Source organism: Diabrotica undecimpunctata, chromosome 3, assembly GCF_040954645.1.
Source record: "Diabrotica undecimpunctata isolate CICGRU chromosome 3, icDiaUnde3, whole genome shotgun sequence".
Lineage (NCBI taxonomy): Eukaryota > Metazoa > Arthropoda > Insecta > Coleoptera > Chrysomelidae > Diabrotica > Diabrotica undecimpunctata.
Genome location: NC_092805.1, coordinates 164,227,773 through 164,248,491, shown reverse-complemented (window position 1 = coordinate 164,248,491; position 20,719 = coordinate 164,227,773).

The following is a 20,719-nucleotide window of genomic DNA, read 5'->3' as shown; positions in this document are numbered from 1 at the left end:
AAAACAAAGTTTTCAGTGTTTTATTGTTACAAAAAGCTATAAATTTGCAGAAAGCTTATTGATGCTACCCGGCTGTCGCGAAAGTTACGCTAAAACGTCTATTGACGTGACCTGACCAGGTTCTAATTTTGTTAAGATTCTCTTAAACCAGCGCTCAAATACTTCGGAAGTCATTTCTTCATGATAATCTCCTATTTTTCTTGACTCATATTGAAGCAAACCATCATCAAGGAACCCTGTATCACTTCTTATATGGATAATGATTAAACGTCGTCCCATTCCTGATGGAGCTTTTAATCCTGTAAAGCAGCCTTCTATAAATGCTTCGCGTTTACCTTTGACATTTAAATCTTGCCAATCTTTTCCTATTTTTTGACCTTCGTTAATCCAGTTTTCATCCATATAATATGTTTTCCGTTCAATGCTGCGAAGTGTGCGTATTTCTTTAAAATATTTTCTTCGCCACACAATAATTTCCTTTTTTTTTTCTAATAACACACCTTTTTGAGATGAGTTATCTTTTTTGTAAATTGTTTTCGAGCCCTTAAGAAATTTTTTCAGTGTTGGAGTTTTACTCAGAAAATAAAATATCTTGTCTCGTCTCGTCATCCAAAACAATGTTTTTTCTAACTTTAGTTTTACGTTTTACTTGCTTTTTATTTTCCGATGTATTTTTAGGCATATGATAAATATAGCTAATGGATACTTTTGTTAAACTGCTACAAATATCGACCGCTTGGCTAATATTTCATGCCTTTTTTCTGCATCATGCAATTCAATTCCTTCATATCGTATCACTACCTTCTCTTCTGACGTTAACATTTTGCTGTCTTCTCTTGGAACAACTCGGTTGTTCGTCCATTATATTTTAATAATCACAGAATATGATTAAAAATTTACTATAAAACGACAAACTCCAATAACACTAGGATTATCACCTCAAACTTCAACCGCAAAAAATATAATTACAAAAGGCAACAGAAGCACTCCCGCCAGAACGGCGTATGTAAATGAACGTTTCTTGCTTCGGCAGGTGCAATGGTATTACCGCTACGATGCTTTACAAATTTCAAAGTTGCCAAGTTTTTGAAACGGAATGGGAATGAAATGTAACATATAAATTTTTATTTTATAAACTTAAAATATGTAACCAAACTGAATATGTAATTAAAATTTATTTCTACACAATATCGAAGAATTCAGATTTGTATGACCATAACTGCTTGTTGTGAACAAGAATCGGCTACACTGTACGGCATCTTGTAGTTACCTCTACTATAGAGAAGTACAAATAAATGTACTATTTAAATTTAAGGACATTCGGCGTTTAGACGTTGAAATCACTTTTCCAAATACTGGAATTTTACCACAGTACATAAATATTATTTAAAAACATTATTAGAAAAGACATTGCTTCTTGACACTTTTTAAATTGTTTTTTACCATTATACTATTTGATAGAAACCAAGATCGACAACTGCACAATACCGAGGAACGTACGAATAACGTAATGCCGAGAACATGATTCATGCAAGTTTTGACTTGTAAAAAATGCGATACAGCTATTGTGTCCCGTGGTCCCAGGAGGCAAATTTTGTTTGGTGAGCCGCGCGGTATATAATATAGCATTTCAGAAAATAACTAAAACAACCATAAAATATACTCTAATAGATTGGGGGTGTTTGCAAACACCGCTGTCACCATTCTAATAAATTGGGGGGTTAAGTGTGGTAATTTAGGATTGAAGCTGTAGATGAGTCGAATAAACCCCTCTAATGAATTGTCTCCACTCTGATAAAGGCTGTCACCATTGTAGAAGACGTCTGTCTCCATATCCTTATCAATGCCTCTACAATTTTTAGGGGATACTTATCCCTGCGAGCGGGGCAAGGCTTACTGGTTCCACTAGTCTGGACTGACTGGTTCCGCCCTCGAGGATTTACAAGAGGGTAGAGAAATCTTTCTGGAAAGGAAGGGAATTAAGGACTTCTCGGTCTCAGGTCCTGCAAAGAGTGAGAGGCTATGGGCTTACGTTAGAAGTCGGAGCACTGCATAAGCGAAATGTGTATCTCTTCTAGTCTCGACCTGTAACGGCTAGGAATAACAAAAACAAATTTCGAGTTTACGATATACTGTACACTACAAAATATCAGTTAGGACCAAAAATGTTCGATCAGGCGCGAAGGGAGACAAGAAGAGACAAGCAAGGAATTAAAGGTCGGACAATTCCGTATTATTAGATATACCTTGGGATAGTATATAGATCTTAGTTACCTTCGCGTATCTAGGCTCTAGCTAGGGAATACGCCTCCAGTCCTACAGGGATTTGAGATTGCGAACCTTCGAATCTCCAGTTGCCGACACTTATACGTCACACTATCCCGTCGAGTTAAATAACGCGTCCACTGTCTGCGTATCGTCCGATCTCCACACTATGGCGTGACCACTTCCCACTAGTCCCCCTCGCGTGGGGCCCTCTCAGGCGCCGCGCTATTACTGCCCTCTCTGACCCACTTCATTCCGTTTTTTATGTATCGCCAACTCGTACCTTAGATTCTTTTTGTCACGTCCATGTGTTAAACTGGATCACGCTATGTAAAAAACTTCTTAGTCAGCTCAATTCTTATCACTTGTTTAACAATTCGTACCTTGTATTAATTTCCAACAAGGTCTAAGTGTCGTAATTTTTTAAACATTCATGCTTGTGTTAAACTGGGTCAATTATTTTGTTTTTAATTTGAAATGTATACGTTAAACTGTGTCGAATTTATTCTTTATTAATTTGGAATATATAATAATTACTTAAATAATTATTACTCTTTACGAGGCTTATTGTCCCTTAATTTTTCCTTCTTTATTTCCTTGCTATGTTTTCATTAAAATACCTTTTTTTTTAAGTAACATGTAATTGTTAAATTGAGACTAAAAATAATTCAAGTGATTAATATAAGTTTGGCCGGTGGGACTAGAATTTTGAATCCTATGGCGGAGCCTAACGTGTTAAAATTGTGTTTTAAGAAAATATACAATATAGGTCGTGCACAAGTTAGGTTATGTAAAATTTATTTTTGTGTGGGAGTAAATAACCATCTAAAAGAAGGAAGGCGCTTATTGCAAGGCCTCTTTTAAATACGATTCTTTTCGATGGCTCTGTGTAACACTTAGCACTGTATTATAAAAATATCACTTAGTGGTCGGATTTTCTAACAAATTTATAGTATTTAAAGGCGGCGGCACTATTCATATTAATATTAACAAATTTCAGTATTACTTTTTTTATTTAATCACAAAATTCCGTTCCATCTCATACTTGACATATTTTGCTCCTCTCTTTAATCTCATCATTATAATTAATTTTGTAATTTCGCAGGAACTTAAGCGAAAATCTCCGCTAAATATTTTCTACTGATATTCTTTTATGACGTCGATACTCTATTTACGAGCTGAAACGTATAAAAATGGATATAATAAAACACAGAAACCAAGGAAATGTTGCGGAAAGATTTCAAACCATAAACAATTTTATTGCTTCCAGAGGAAAGCTAATTTCCATTTTCATGTCAATTCAAAAAATGTTCGGTGTTACGGTGCGTTTATTTAACTTCCGATCGCAATATTTCCAGTTCTCATTAAGATTTTGTCAGTAGAATGAATTACTTGATTATGAATGAATGCATATTTGGTGACCATAAATCTCACTATCGTCGTCTGACTTAATTTCGTTTTTTATTTTCTAATGATTTACTGTATATATTTGAGTTTTCCTACGCTACTCTTAATTTCTCCTTTTTCTTTTACGAGTAATCTCTGACTTCAGCTGTTCTGGTTAATTCTTCTAGGTACACCTCTATCTAGATTGTTTTTTGCTTTTTTTTGGCTTTGCAGGATTGTACAAGGAGGCACTTTTCACTCTCAGGGATTCATCAGAGCGGCTTTATTGTAACAAACAAGACATAAACCACGGTTAGGTAGATGGGCAACATATATGGTAAACATACAAAGGAAATGTTCATGCATACGATTAATTTTTTGTTGGGAGAACTCTTATTTTGTGTAGATGTTTCGGAAAACATTCATGTTCTACTTTTAATCTTAAGACAGTTGACACTATGTTTCTGCTAAGTGTAAGATCTTTGTAAAATTGTTTTTATTATATATTAATTTATTATTGTTGGTAATAATATTAATATATTATTACCAACTACTGAATAATTTGTATAAATTAGTGCCCGTGTTTTCACCAAACTGAATCCATCGTCTGTTCCATTTAAATTGAATAATGTTGTTTGATATGGGCAAGTAAATCACATGTGTTGAGTACTTCTATCGCCATATGTGGGCGCTGTAATGGATTTTTGGCTATACATAGAATCAGCAATAGTATTGCCAAAAATATCTGAGTATACCTTAACCCGTACAAATTTAGCACCATATGGATCTGATAGTTTTAGCAACTGTTGAAAAATTTCTAATATGAATTTGTTGCTATTGATTGTGAATTTAAAGTTTTGTAAAGAGTGTAATACTGACAGAAAATCACTGTATATGACAATTTTGTTCCACTGGTTTTCACAACATAATTTAAGAGCTTTGTGTATAGCACATGCATCAGCAGAAAAGATTGTATCTATCTATCTATATTTTAATCTTACTATGACAGCTTCTCCTTACCTATACTCCTTTCTCCGTTTATTTGATATTATGTTATTAATATCTAAAAATTATTGGTCTTCAGATTACGCCATATAGGCCAGGGAACTAATGATTTTCCTATAACACTCGTTGATAAAAGTTCTAAAAACTGCTTTTGATAACAATGTAATAAACAAAATATGCAAAAGATTACACGTCATTTTTTACTTATAAACAATAGAAAATCCTTGAAAGTTTAAGGTTTTCAAATTAATTTCTGGTAATATAAATAATATAGTTATAGTAGGCAAAAATAGTTTCAAAATTAGATTTTCTGAAAACTATTCACACCATTTTAAAACATGCACAGAAAAACTTTGATTTTGCGTAAGAATAAAGACAAATTATTTTAAAATTAAAATTATTTATCTCAGAAAGATTTTATCTTTATCATGCGTAAACTATTGGGTCTACATAAATTCTAAACGCACTAAATTATATATAGTCCAATAGGCCCTAGAAGCCCATGGTTTGCAATTTTTAAACTGCTGTCCTCCATTTTCTGTAGTGCACTCTTCTCTTGTTTTCTTTATTTATCAGCAGCGAGTCCTTTGCCCACCTTTAACCTGCCATTCTCACAAGATGGACTAACCATCTAAGTCCCTTTGTTCTCCATTCGCTCGCCTTCTCCAAACGGCTTCATAGCCTTTTACTCTCCCGAATATATTGCTTAAAACACTCCGTTCCCAGATGTTTAGCATATTGTCTTGATTTTTGTTTATAACCCTTATTTCGCTGCCGTACAAGACCGTGAGTTGGATCATTGTACATAAACAAAATTCTTCCTCTAAAGAAGCGGCAACACTTTAAACAATTTTGCCACATGCTGAACTGTCATTAAAATTTAAAGTATTTCCGTATCAGTTGCGTACAATTGTCTAATCTATTTAATTAAAATTATTATTTGGTGGAATATTAGACCTAATGAGTTATTTCATAAAATTTATATTATTAATTTTAATAAATGTTTTTAGTTATTTAATCAATATAATTCTAAAATTCCCAATATATAATGATGATTACATTTTACTGATTATTATACCATGTTGACTCCTATGAAAGATCGAGCAGTTCCGTATGTGTTTCGTATTATTAGCTGTGTTAGAAAAATTTAAACTCTAAGGTTGACGTTCTGGAAATTTTAAATATAAGTGACGTCACTTTATATAAATTGTGACGTGCAACGTTTTTACTTTGAAAAATGGTATATCTAATATTACCTACTTTTTATTCTACATTACTTTTTATATATTATTTTTAAACATTTGCCACAGTCATACTGAAAGTCTAATCATTGAAGTTTAAAATAAAATAAAAATAAAAAACATTTACATTTGTACGATACAAATGAATTTGTGTCATTGTAAAACAAATCTGACAAAATAGTCTATTACAGTTTAGTTTTTTATCATTATTTTTAGTATTCAGTAAATCGAGCACGATGGAAAAACTTTCAATCTGATAAAATTCTACAAGCTAAAAACGCATAAAATAGTTTCTGATGATGTTTTTTATGTATTCATTATTTGTTCTAACAACGCTTAACTTTTAGAAATTAAACTATTTATCTCATGGCTTTGAAAGCCACGGAAATAAAGCTGCTATCTCAAATAGTCTAAAGCTCAGAACCTCAAAGTAAATTTTATTATAAGGATTTAAGATTTAAAGGCTTTGCGATTTGCATCGGATGGACATTTCTTGTTTACTCATCGCAATATTGTAAACTGAAAAAGAGATTGAAAATTTTAGCTTACTCAACTAAAAGCTTTGAATTTGTTAGTTATAGTATTAGACGGAGTTTGACGGGACAGTATCATAAAATGGAATAGATACCAGCGGCATATATTACACTTCAGTTGTAATTGATTTTTTTCTTTTTCATTTGATCTATACTATGGTTTTTTAAAGTCATCATTGTATTAGCAGCATTCACTTGCGTTTCATCATTTGTTTGGTATTCTTTTTACAGCTGGTTTCATTGATCATATTTAGCGCACTCCCATATCTTTTATTATATTGTATAGATTTCTTACTTTTTACAAAGTGGTTTTAGTGAGACACTTAGTCACTGAATAATGTATTGTCTGCTTTCGGTACTATATGTAGGCGGAAGATTTTTGAGTAGACAGCCAATCTTCCCTTCTTTAGGTGCCGTCTGTTATGGAGAATGGGGATCTGATGACTGATGACCCATCCTTGCTGTTACGTGGCCAGATCATTTGTCGTTTGCCAGGATGGCTCTTCAAAAGATGAGAATGACTTTAAAATCATAAAAAACCTTTATATCAATCAAGTGGTATCTGTGAGAGTAGGACTGGAATCTACATCATATTTCTCAATCGAAAAAGGTGTACGGCAGGGTTGTGTCCTGTCCCTTCTCCTTTTCAATCTTTACTATGAAACGATTTTCGATAGAGTCTTAAGTGTCACTGAAGATGGAATCAAAATCAACGGAGAGACTATTAATAATCTTCGCTATGCTGATGATACAGTCATAATAAATTAAATATAAGTGAAAACAATAAGAACATCTAAAAGGTCCCCAAGTTCAGATATCTCGGTAATTGGATAACTGAAGATCCAGATCCAGACATAGGGATACGTAGCAGGATTGAGCAAGCCAGAACAGCATTTACTAATATGAGAACCTTGCTAAGCAAGAGCTGCCTTAACTCTACGATTCGATATCGCTTTGTAAACTGTTTCATTTACTCCATACTGCTATATGGTGTAGAAACCTGGACCATAAAGGCCAATGTAATAAACCGATTGGAGGCCTTTGAAATGTGAGTATGTATTTAGAAGACTACTTAAAATTCCCTCGACAGATCACACAACAAATGTCGAAGTATTAAATCTAATAAGCAGAGAACGAGAATTGCTGCCGATATTAAAAAGAAGAAAAACTGCTTATCTGGGTCATATATGTCGAAATTCCAAGTACCAGTTATTAAAGTTTATTATGGAAGGAAAGATAGAAGGAAAAGGGGGCATCAGAAGAAAGAAATACTTATGGCTTAAAAACATAAGGGATTGGACAAACGTCGATGCCCATGTACTCTTTAAAGCCACACAAGACCGAGAGGAGTATGCCAGAATTGTCGCCAACATCCACTAATTAGATAGGGCACCATAAGAAGAAGAAGGATGGCGCTTTCCTTTTATTTTTCCTTTCATCATTAGTTGAAGGAAGTTTTACCTCTCGTCTCTAAATATAAATATGTCCAAGATAAGATTTTTTAATTATTTAATAACTTCTACAAGTTCACGACCTCTGTTCGTACCATTTAAAGCATTTTATTTAAAAATTTATTTTTATATATGCGTTTCTAGCCTGTTATATATAATATGTATATATTTTGAGTCTTCTTTTTCGTGATTTCCATTGTTTTTGTTTTCTTTGCAATAATTTTAACACCACATTTTTCAGCCCTGCTCACTATCTTGTGTAGCTGATTTTTAAAGTTTTTATTCTTAGATTTTATTTTTAGATTTTAGTTTTCGTTCACTTCTTACAACTAATACTGTATCGTCCACATATGGGATGGTATTAGTAAATATTCTATTAAATTTAATGCCTTTTGTAGCATCATCCAAAACTCGTGCAAATATCTCCTCTGAGTATAGATTGAATAATAATGTGGAGAGTATATAACCTTGCCTAACTTTCTAACCTCCTCTAACCTTGACTAATCTTCTCTTTGTATTTTTATGATCTCAGTGTCCCCCATCTAAGGTCTAATTCATTTATTTTGCTTCCAATAAATATTGGAGTTCACGTATGATGTTTATATTATTGGTATCGATCTGTTTTTTTTTGTAAACTTTCTTTTAGTTTTTTTGATTGACTTTATTAGAGGCCTTTTGATACGAAACACAAATATGCATCTTTTTTGTTGATCGCGAGGATCACGGAACAAATGCGATACAAGGGGTGGGCCGGGACGTCCCCCGTGTATCCCTAATCTTAGCTGTCCCGCGGAGATTCTTAGCATCCCCTTAGCTGGGGCCACATGTTTGATTGTACTTTGCACAGTCATTGTTCTTGGGGGATAGCTTAGTAGTTTTCCTTTGCTTTCTACACCGCAATTTTGAATAGGTATTTGATTATCGCCTATAAATGTGTGATATCAAATCTTTGAGAATTATTTTCCTCCAGCCTTGAGTCACTACAAATAACATAACGTCTGTCCTGTATCATGTAGATAGCCAATAGTATCTTGAATATTTTGCTGATTTTACGGTTCATAGTGTTATTTTCGTCGTATTATCGTAGTTAACATACGATATGAAAACTGTAGCTTTTTTGGTCGTCGTTTATCACGATCCATTAGAGATTTTATGACTTTTTGCTTTTGTTTATAATTATAATTCGACATTATTATAAACATATACTAGTTTAAAAACATTTCAGTAAAAAACTAAACATTAATCTAAATTAATCTTTTAAATTCGCAGGATAAAATATAATCATTTTATTATTAACCTCTTCAAGAAAATATTCCAAAAACATTGATAGAAGTAGATGTTTGCTATATCCCATTTATATTTCACTCACTCGGTTACTTGATACATTTTGCATCGCTATAAAGTTATAATATAATGTACGTTACCTATATGTTCCTTTCGGATTACAAACTTACAACGAACCTATTTGTTCAAACTTTATTTGTGTACGATACTTCGTGGATCGTTGAATCAGTAGCGTACAAAAAAAATTTACATTCAAAAATAAAAAATAAAATTGGAAATATATTGAACATATCTTTTGGATGGTAGATGATAACATCCACTACAAAAAAACTTTAAATATTTCCTAGACTACAGGGTTGTAGAAATAAATGTTAGACTTTCTCAAAATTTACTGTTCATCTTCAGGTTTCTATCAGATCTGTTAAAAATATTGCCAATGTTACATTTACATGGTTTAAAGAAATATATAAAAAGGTAATTATATGACTGTTCAAGGAATGTAGTTACATAAGTGCGTGGTGAACGCTCATTTGTTCTAGGAGGCTGTGTGATGGTCTTTAGCTTCATTACACATCAAGATTGTAGGATATGTCTTAAAGAGACAGTTGGAAACAACCTATTGTCAGTTGTTGATTAAGATTAAGAATTAATTAATTAATGTGATTGTTTGTTTGACTATAACTAATGTTGTATTTATCAATTTCTATACTATTTTCTTATCGTTAAAAATCAAATTGATTACACATTAATTTAAAATAAACATGCGAGAGCCATCAGAAATTGCAGAAGTTATACCAAAGCAAATACCAGCAATGTCCACATATTGGTAATAGGTAAACTTAAAAAAGATATATCTGTTATACAAAATGTTCTAAAGAATAACACATAACTTAGAGGTTAGAAAAGGAAGTTTTCCCAAAATTAGAGAATAAGTACTTGTTTACTACAGTGACGAAATAATTGAATAAAATCCAAACAGCAAGAAAAAAAGCAACAAGAGCTTGCCTAGCCAATACAGGAGTGAAGAGAGAAGAAGACTGGTTCGACGAAGAGTGTAAAACAGCAATAGTGCTAAGAAATAAATCAAAACTTAAGAGAGAGGCCGTAAAAGAACCCAAGAAACAATTAGAAATCAGGACAGGAAAAGAAGAGAAGATAAAAGAAATTGAACGCAAAAAAAGAGAGAATACCTGGAAGTACAAAGTCAAGAAAACCACACTTATCCAAAGACAATTTTTAGTAGAAATAAAAAATGATTATTTGTTAAAGATTCCACAGGAAAATTAAAAAGATGGACAAAATATTTTGAAAAACTGCTAAGGAATAAAAAAGTGATACAACAACATGGGATAGTATAGGTCAAATAAAGTATAATGAAGAGGACCATATAAAGGAACGAATAGGAGCAAGTGCAAGGGAAATGGAATTCTAATAGAAATTTTAAAAGTGTGGGTAGATACATAAAAAAACAGTGCAATTTATTACTGAGCGTATGGCTAGAAGAAACAATGCCAGAGAGATAAGTTCATACTGTAATTTGCCCAAATAGACAATAAAGGTGACAGAACACTACAAAAATTACAGAGGGATATCGTTACTAGATGTTGTGTAGAAAATATTAGCAAAACTCATACGTAATAGATTGAAAAAGCATGAAAATGACATAGTAGGTAAATATCAAGGAGGAACTAGAATAAGCAGATCGAAAGTTGATCCAATATTATTTAAAAAATATATATAACAACAACTATAAACGAAGTCTAGGACTTTAAGGCTTTAAACTTTAAACTGGCATATGACTCTATTGATCGCAAAAAGTTATATAAAGCCCCGCAAAGTTTAGAAATTTCAATAAAGGTAATAAGATTACTAAAGTTGTCGCTGCCAAATACAAATAATAGAGTGGCTATAGAAGGAAGTACTCAAATCTCGACTGTTTTTTTAAACTTTGTCTTGAAAGCAATACTAAGAGAAAGTGAAATTTAAGCCGCTGGAATAATTTTCACTGTAAACAGCAATGTATAATAATATTGTATGCATTTAACATAGAAACTCTTAGGAACTTAAAAGGCATAGCAAGAAGTCTTGGGTTATTTATAAATGAAACAAAAACAAAAGATATGGAAATGTTTAAAGAGATAACAGAGCACAATAAATTCGTCACACTAAAAATAAGAAGAAAAGACTACAAAGTAGAAAATATCAGCTAGTTCGAGTATTTGGGAGTGACAAAAAAAATAAAGGAAAAGAGGAAAAAGAAATAGAAAAGACAATGTCAAAAGACAACGAGCTCTATCAACTGTATAAGGAAACACCCCTGTCAAACTTCATTAGAATACAAAGATTGCAATGGGCCGGACATGTGATACGAATGGGAGAGGATAGGCTACCAAAACGAGCACTGAACGCCAGAATGCAGGGAAAGAGACCAGTTGGAAAGTCAAGAAAGCGCTGGGAAGACACAGTAAGCAGCGACGCACAAGCACTTTTAGGAGTCCGTGTATGGAGAAGAGCAGCCACAGACAGACAAGGGTGGAGGCAAAAAATAAAGGAGGCCAAGGCTCATTTTGGGCTGTAGTGCCGTAGAAGAAGAAGAATGTCAAAAGAGCATAGAGAAGGTTAAACAAATTTTTGAAATCAAAAACTGTATGTTGTGCAGCTAAAAATAAACAATCGTTCGACCAGCGGCATTGTAGACTTGTGAGACTTGGAAAATGAATTTTCTAATTTGCGAGAAATTTTCGGTAGCGTTAGGACAACATAGAGAAAGTGGCGAACAAGACTAAATAAAGAAGTAAGTCTTGGAAATAACTGAAAAGCGTCTATTTGTATAAAAGTCAAAGCACAAAAAGTTAAGAAGTTAGGTCACATCACTAGAATGCTAGAGAGACATTGATTAAAAGGTGTTTTTAGAGGAGCCGGAGAAAAAGAAAGGATCACAAAAAAAATTATTTGAATCATAAAAAAAACATTTGGATAATATAGAAGTTCTGAACTTAAGAGAGAGAGAGAGAGAGAGAGAGAGAGAGAGAGGGTTAACGACCAGAAAAGAATATCTAGAGGAATTATATTCGTTTCTGGATGTCAACCGATTTATCTTAGAAAATACATCGAATTTATGGCCTTAGCTCTAACTCTTAAAAGACATATAAAATGTAGGAAATAGTGAAATTGCTGTACTAAGATATGTAATGCTTAATGATTTAAAATGGTTTGCTAAAGTAAAAGTCAATGATAAGTAAAATGTTAAAATAACGTTTTTAATGCAACAATCAATAAAATATCTCAAAGATAGAATATTTAAAATAAATATTGTGTGAATTTATTAAATATTGTTATATGCATATATATATATATATATATATATATATATATATATATATATATATATATATAATATGTAAGATAAATATTATTAAATTTATTATTTTTAAAATTAAACTCACCAGGCTTCCGAGTTAAACCGCGTCGATTAACACTGCGCCGAGCTTTCGACATTATCTCTAATACCTTCTTCAAGACTTCCGGGATCTCAGTCTGCTCAGAATCCAAGTACTACTAACTGATTACTAATCACTGCACTACAAAGTTCGGGGTAGTGATAATCGACGCGGTTTAACCCGGACGGCCTGGTGAGTTTAACAGGTTCAATGCGTACGTAATATAATAGCAACATGCCAGGTGCTAGGAACTTTGTTTCAACAAACAGTGATAAGGGTTGGTTGTTGGTATTTTATATAATGTTTTAGATGTTTTAGACATTATATGCCACATTTGCGAGCAAATGTCAAAAGGACGCGGATCCGCGCCGTTAGCACCACACTTTAAATTTTCACACCAAATGCTAACGCGGACGTCCTAGAAAGGCTACAAAAAAATTATGTTTTATTTGAAAAGTAACAAAACATACACTAAAAATTTTATAATAAGAGCAACTTGAACGTTATAGGTAACAAATAGTATAAAAAATACAACAACTGGAGCAATTTTAGGTCTTTATGGTATGTTACCAAGCATGCGCCTAGGCAAAGACCAGGCTTGTCAGTACAAATAAGACAGTCGTAAATCGTATCTTTTCTTTTTTTATTCACTGTACACACCCTGCACTTTTTCGTCCCTCCTTTTGTATTTTTCTCAGCAATTTTGCTTAAAATATGCCGTTCAGACAAGTTATTCAATGTTTTAGGAACATTTTTCTGAGGAGAGCGTAGTTAATTTCTTATAATTTCTAGTCGAAAATCATAAAGAGATAGTTTTGTTCCAGAATATTTGTTAAATAAAAAATAAGAGTTTAATAAAATTACTTATAGTATATGTATACCCAATTTTTTGTACCTGCGAAGGGTTTTTCTTTCGCAAGGATAGTATGATAACATTAGATCTTTGCGATCAACACCACTCATATTTTTATTATATTCGGCGATTGGAAGAGGTTTTAGTTTTGTTTTGTTTTCGTTTGTTCTCACATTTTACCATAACATTGCTGAACTCAGTGGATATATACGTTACTTCCCGTTTATCGACCCATTTGCCAACAACAACGCCGTTTTATATTTTGCTACTGACTTGCCTTTTTTAACTTGGCTTTAGTCACTCCCACTGGATTTCTTTGTCTTCTTCCCAGAAGAGTTTCTGTACAATATGTTTTGTTCTTCATAAGTGTTTCGGCAAGGTTCAAACTCATGTAAAAATTGTCCATAAACAACGAGTGACCTGCATTTAGACGTTTATGCATCAATTCCATGACAACTTTTTTTAAATGGTCTGTTCCGGCGGTCGTATCAAATTTACCAGCATAAATTTTCATATTTTGAACTAATCCGTTAGGTTCAGTAAGTACATAAATTTTTATACCTAATTTATGCCGCTTATTTTTAATATACATTCTAAAACAGAGACCACCACGTAATAAAACTACTGATTCAACAAGGGAGAGATTTTTGTCAGGCTGATATAATGTGTCATTCATTTTTTGTATAAAAAAATTTAACAATGGACGAATTTTGTACAGCTTGTCCTCTATAACTTCTCCTACTTTTGGATTTTTGGCAAAGTTCAGACACCGAAGAATTAACAAAAAACGGTCTCTACTCATATTTTCTGGGAAACACATTACATTAAAAAGACTATCAGTTTTCCAATAATCTTGCGTTCTGTTGGTTTTCCATATCCCCATGTGTAAGAGTAGCCCAAAAAATTTATGTAATTCTTCGGTATTGAGTGGTTTCCAATTTGTTACTCTAGGTCTTTTTGTATCACCCGATAAAAATAACTGTTTAGCATACAGATTCGTTTCTGTCACTATCAGCTCAAAGAAAGTTTCATCCGCCAGAAGACGAAAGAAATCAAAAGGTGTCTTATATACTATATTAATTATTAATACTATAAATAGAAGTCATGTAGCGCGGATCCACGCCGTTAGCACCGGGGAATGAACGGCCTGGACGGGGATCCGCCCCTTACGCAATGAACCTGTTAATATTAATTTTTATAATAGTTATCTTAGTTTTAGGTTTAATTGTACTAAACGTAAAAATATTTTACCGTCTACAAAAACATTTTTAGTAAACTTAATTTAATGACTAAATTTTCTTTCTTCAACGGCGCTCATGAAGTTTGGAAAATAGTCCAAGTCGTTCTCGTAAACTGTCTATTCCGTGATTCTCTCATTTTTTGAGATGTTACTCGACAGTTAGATTGATGTTGCGGCTTTAGGCGTTATAATTTTCTAAAAAGAAAATGTACCTCGGAAAATACCGAAACACTTCGCATCGGAACTCAGAAAAGGAAAGTTGTTTGTTTAATTAACATTAAATATCATTAAAACAAACATATGAAGTTAAAAATAGTACATTAAAATATTATATATTTTGCAACATGTGATATTTGCTCTATCCCGCTACCTCTATTTCTGGTTTCTTTCCATGCCCCCTTCTTTATTTTGTTGTCTTAAGATCTATGTGTTTGCTTAATGATTTCGCTGTCATTAAAATAACATATTTTTAGACTAAAAAAATACTTTTAACAATCCTGTACAACAATAGTTGTTAAGATAGTAATGAAAGTTCTACTCAGAGTCAAAACTCCAGCTAATACAAATTTACTTTCTAGAAAACCCGTGAACTCCAAAGGGAGTATTCTCTTAGAGAAATTGCTTCTTCCTTTTAGAGGTTCAAAAATAAATATAATATCATTATTATTATAGTCAAATATTATTAACAGATAAAAAAAATGGAAAAAGACAGTTAAGATTTGATTTCACGTATAGTGCGTCTGTGTATGCGCTTATACGAATTTCGCCCTTAAAGGGCTCTTCAGAACGGCTATTCATAGTTGCTCTAAACGTGAAAATAAATCTTTTCTGTCTTAGGAAGCAACTCTAACATGGTTTCGTATGGACGCAAATAGCGATATCTGATATTAAAATCCGTAAACTAATTTTCGAAACCAAATTCAGATTTTTGCTTTAGTCTGTACCTTCTAAGAATTGCAAGGCAAAGCAGACGTTGATGAAGATGTTATTAGAGACATGAGGAATCTAAAAATTGCATTCCACAACATATCTCCTCAACTGAGCAAAAATCCTTATCGAATTGGTTTCTAGTACTCGTACAGAGTATATCGCAATAAAAGGAAAAAGACAGTTAAGATTTGATTTCACGTATAGTACGTCTATGTATCCGCTTATACGTATTTTGTTTACGGAAAATTAGTTTACGGAAGATAAAAAAAATATTACAGAAGCCATCATCGGAAAAGAACAATATATTTTTTTAAAAGATTAGTCTTCATAGATTTTGAAAAGATCTTTTGAAATTATGGAAAAGGGGGCCACCAAAATATGACGAATTAATGGACATATTAAGTTCACTTAATCTAAAAGATTGTTGACAACAGAGATCGCCGTATAACAAACAATATCTATTGCAAATATTATTGGATATCATGTACCAGACGATATAAAGATAAAAAGAGATATATGACAGGAATGCCATTATTATTCAATATATAGTTAGTACAAATTATGGAAGCGCTAACTATAGACGGGAGAATAGTAAATAGAGAACAACTAAATAACATAAGATACTCTGGTGACAATGTCTTTTTTGCAGACAGTCTGCAAGGTCTGCGGACGAACAAAATTCAGAGTTATAATTAAAAATAGGATAACATAGGGGCATTTATTAATTAATCAATAACAACAAGTAATAATAGACTATTCCGTAAGAAAAATGGGCAATATATGGCTTAGTGGTATTGAAAAAATAGAAAAGTAAATAAAAAGTTAAAAATGTGTAAAATAATTAATATTGAAATGAAGAAGTCCACATCTATATGCACACTTACGATTTAAATAAAAAAAATGTGAAAAAAGCACATCGCTACTTTGGAAGAACACGGTCATATCTCAAAGAAAGTGAAAAGTGGACTACGTTGTTGGACTACACCTATGTCACATGTCAGAAGTGTGGTTATTGTTTGTTACGCAATTTTGCACAGTATTAGTCATACCTCACTTGCTTTCCATGTATCATGCTAAGTGAACGTACATCTTTTGTGGAATACTGCTTTTTATTGAGTTGGATGAATTTAAACAAAAAAACACAATTATTGAGTATTATCATATTTTATTTAAAGAACGATGTACTATTTTGAGATATACCATCCTTACTCAAGAACCCAATAAGATAATGCAATACTATCTGTGAAGAATAATGCATTATTTTGAGCTGTATCAATCTTGTAAAGAAGTTAAGGTTGCGTTTAAAATGAGTTGTAGTATTTTTTCGAGGTATATCAGTGCTTTAAAAAATTATTAGAACTTTTTAAATCTTAAAGCCAAATTATCTACAAGTTATTTCGACTTATGTCGTTTGTAAAACAAAATAAATTCACTTGGAATTAGATTTAGATTTCATGAGATTATAAAAATATTTTAAGGATAAGGGTAGATTTATGCTAAAGTTGACTTCTGTCAAAAATAATGAAGAAAGTGTATTAGGGAAAGTTATGTTAATGTTAACGAACCAATGATGGCGTATTAGTTCTTATTCTTGTGACAAATATAAATTTGTAAAAAAAACACGTAAAACAATTTTAATAAAGAAGTAAATTATCTCTAAACATCTGATTATTAATCCTAGAACACATTTTTTTAAGAAGGCCGCCACAACTGAAAAGCTTTATGGTCTAAAAAAGGATTAAGGAATTATAGGATTGACTGTAGTCTGTGGCCTTTTACAGAACAGTACATACTTAAGCCAAAATATTAGCCAGTTCGCAATTATGGGTAAAGATTTATAATATTTTTAAAATTTATGGATTTTTAAATGTAAATTTCTGAAAATTATCCCATTTTGACATATGAAGGTCTTCTTCCAAGGTAGCGTCATATAAATTCTACTATTACTGTAACCAAAAACACATTATTAACATCTTCTAACGATGGTCCAGAATACAGTTTTTCGTTCAACCACACAGAAAATCAAAAAAATGTAGCCACAGTTTCCACAAATTGACCGAATCCGATCTCACGAATTAGCAGTCACATTATTAAATATCTATTAAATCGACGCCGACTCGACGGTCCAGCTGTCGATGAATATGTGGGTAATGATACAATGTTGAAAGCCTGCTCAAAAATGTATGATGTCATTTGAGTATCTAGGTTACTATGCCAGTATCTAATATTTAAATCACATGGTCAGTGATAAAACTGAGCACTTAGTTTTAGTATACTCTAGATTGATATGATATGAATTTGAAACGCAATCTGCTTTATATAAAACATAAGGGCAGCTTGCGTAATTTCTTTTTTTTTTAGTATTATAATTGTTTTATTACCATTGATGCATCTTTTCAATGTAATCAATGTTAATTATCCCTAGCATGATTTTGTATCTGATATCTTTTAAATTGTTTACATTTAATGTTACTTACAGTTATTCTCATTATCAGTCCATGTGCCATACAGCGTTTTTATATTCAGGACCTAACGTTAAATTTTTATTGGATTACATTTTTACTCTATAATTAAAATTATAAAATATTATGTTTTTATTCTCGGGGAAAAGTTTAACGTTATAATTTTACTATGTAGTTAAAATTTTACTGTAGTTACGTAAACTTTAAATTTTTTCATAGATTTAATAGTTATATTTTCATTTAGAATCTGCGGATCAAATCTCCATATGATATCAATACATCAGCTCAATATTTTACCAGACTTATGCAAAAAGCGGCACGGAAATCTACACCACAAACCGAATGCAAACCAACATATTCGCCAACTCATTGTAGAAAAACTTCGTGCGAGGAGAACCTTGTAAAGATCTAGAAACAACATGGGTCATATATTTAACAGACTTCATAGGCAACTTAGAGTAACTATCAAAGCCGCAAACAACGAAACCTTCGAACATTACATTAAAAACCTTACAGCAATAAACCAAACGTTATAAACGGCGACTAAGAAGCTTAAGAAACCATATACAACTATCCCTCCCACCCTTAATCCTCAATTCTTTGCTGAAAATCTTACAAACGTATTTCAAACAGAGCCAACAGACAAGGATAAAACACTGAAAAAACTAATTAGCGCAGCATGTCAAATGTCCCCCGATCAAAATTTTGCTACTATAGAAGTCAAAAAAAAGGTTTTAATTTATAAAAGGCCCCAGGGTATGATATAATCTAGGCTCATAACAAGTCATTATAATCCTTAAGCCTGGCAAAGAGCACAGTGAAGTAACGTCTTATCGACCCATCAGTCTACTCCCAACCGTAAGTAAAGCTTTTGAAAGGTTCTTTTTGCGAAGGATATACGCAGATCATGAATTCCAAACAATACTACCAAGACATCAGTTTAGTTTTCGGAAAAATTACTTCACTACCCAACAAGTTCATCAAATAATAAATAATATATCAAAAAGTCTTAAACAGAGGAAATACTGCAACGTTATATTTCTACATATCTGACATATTTCTTCTCCATCTTGTTCTGTGTAAAATTTTAACCTGTGCCAAACATTTTTATTCCATTACCGAGACTAGCTCGATGTTCAGTTACCCATTTTTTAAATCTTCTAACTGTCTGACTTAATATGTAAACTTTTGGTAGTGTACTGTGTGTAGTCTTTTTCTTCCTAGAGTGCCGTCTTTATTTCTGAGGATCGGCAAGAATTCTGACAAATCTTTTCCTATCCTATGTGGCTCTCAATAAGGTTTAAGTATGGAGACCCGTCCACTAGTTGATGTTTTTCAACCATTAACCATGATCTTTTTCCACCTGGATATCTGCTACCTTCAATTTTTCGCTCCATTGATAACTATTAAGAACTCATAATGTCTTCCCCGCTACGCATGTCCTAGATAAAAATTAGTGCTAAATATGTGCATTCCTAAATTAAAACAAGAAATTTCTAAACTGTTAACTTTATTAGAATAGTTATGACTAACACAAATATATAACGATTATCAATATAACAGAAATAATAATAAATTGATCAATGATAAGTTTATTTTTGGTGATGTTATTTTATAAAAGCTTTCTATTTGCTGTTACCGGTTAAGAAAATCAATTTCACATTTCAATACATTAAGCATTTAAGTGGTGATTTTAAGTTCGGAACATTGTGCAGTATAAAAATAAAGTACCCAATATCTTTCCAATTATTTCCAATTAGCTATTTTTAGAATATGGTATTTTTTGTAACAAGAACAGATACAACACATTACATGAATATTCCTGCCGTTATTGCTTATTGAAACACATTCGCAGGAGAGGAAACATATCGATTGGTACATTACACATGCTCCAAAAGCAAGCGTTTCCGATATACGTTTGTACATAAATAATGAGATAGATTATCATAATACTGTGTACTTCATACAGATATTTTCAATTTAATTTTTAAATGTTCGAGACGAATTGGTTTATAGTGAAAATACATCAAAAATTAAACCAAATACGAACGGCGTTGTCAAACGGATGCAAAGTATGTATTAAAATGATCTTATCTTACCTTTATTTGTGTAATTTGTTCTTAGATCACTTCGAGTAGTTGAATACCTTGGTCAATATTATCATTAGTGTACGATCTACAAAACTGTTACCCTCATACATAACCTACCATTAAGTTTAGTTTCATATTGTGAGTAATTTTAAATTACATAATTATTATTATTAGAGGTAGGAAATTATGTAGAGGTGTGAGACAAGACTGTGTACTTTCACCACTACTATTTATTATACAGTGTGGCGCACCGAAAACGAAACAGAGGCATTTACTGGCAGATGATTCCTTTTTAGAAAAAACGCTCGGACCCGTCGATTCTGTTTTCGAGAGGGACACAAAATTGGCATAAAATCACTTTAACATTTGCAGCCCCTTAAGCGGGGGTGGCATCATCCCTAAAATCTTAAATGAAATGGGGGGTCGAAAGATCCATTATTTGAAAGGTCTTTCAACTCCCTTTATAATGATGTAAAATTCATGTATTCAATTCAGTAGTTTTGGAGATTTATTGATTTAAAGTTTAAAGTAGACTTTAA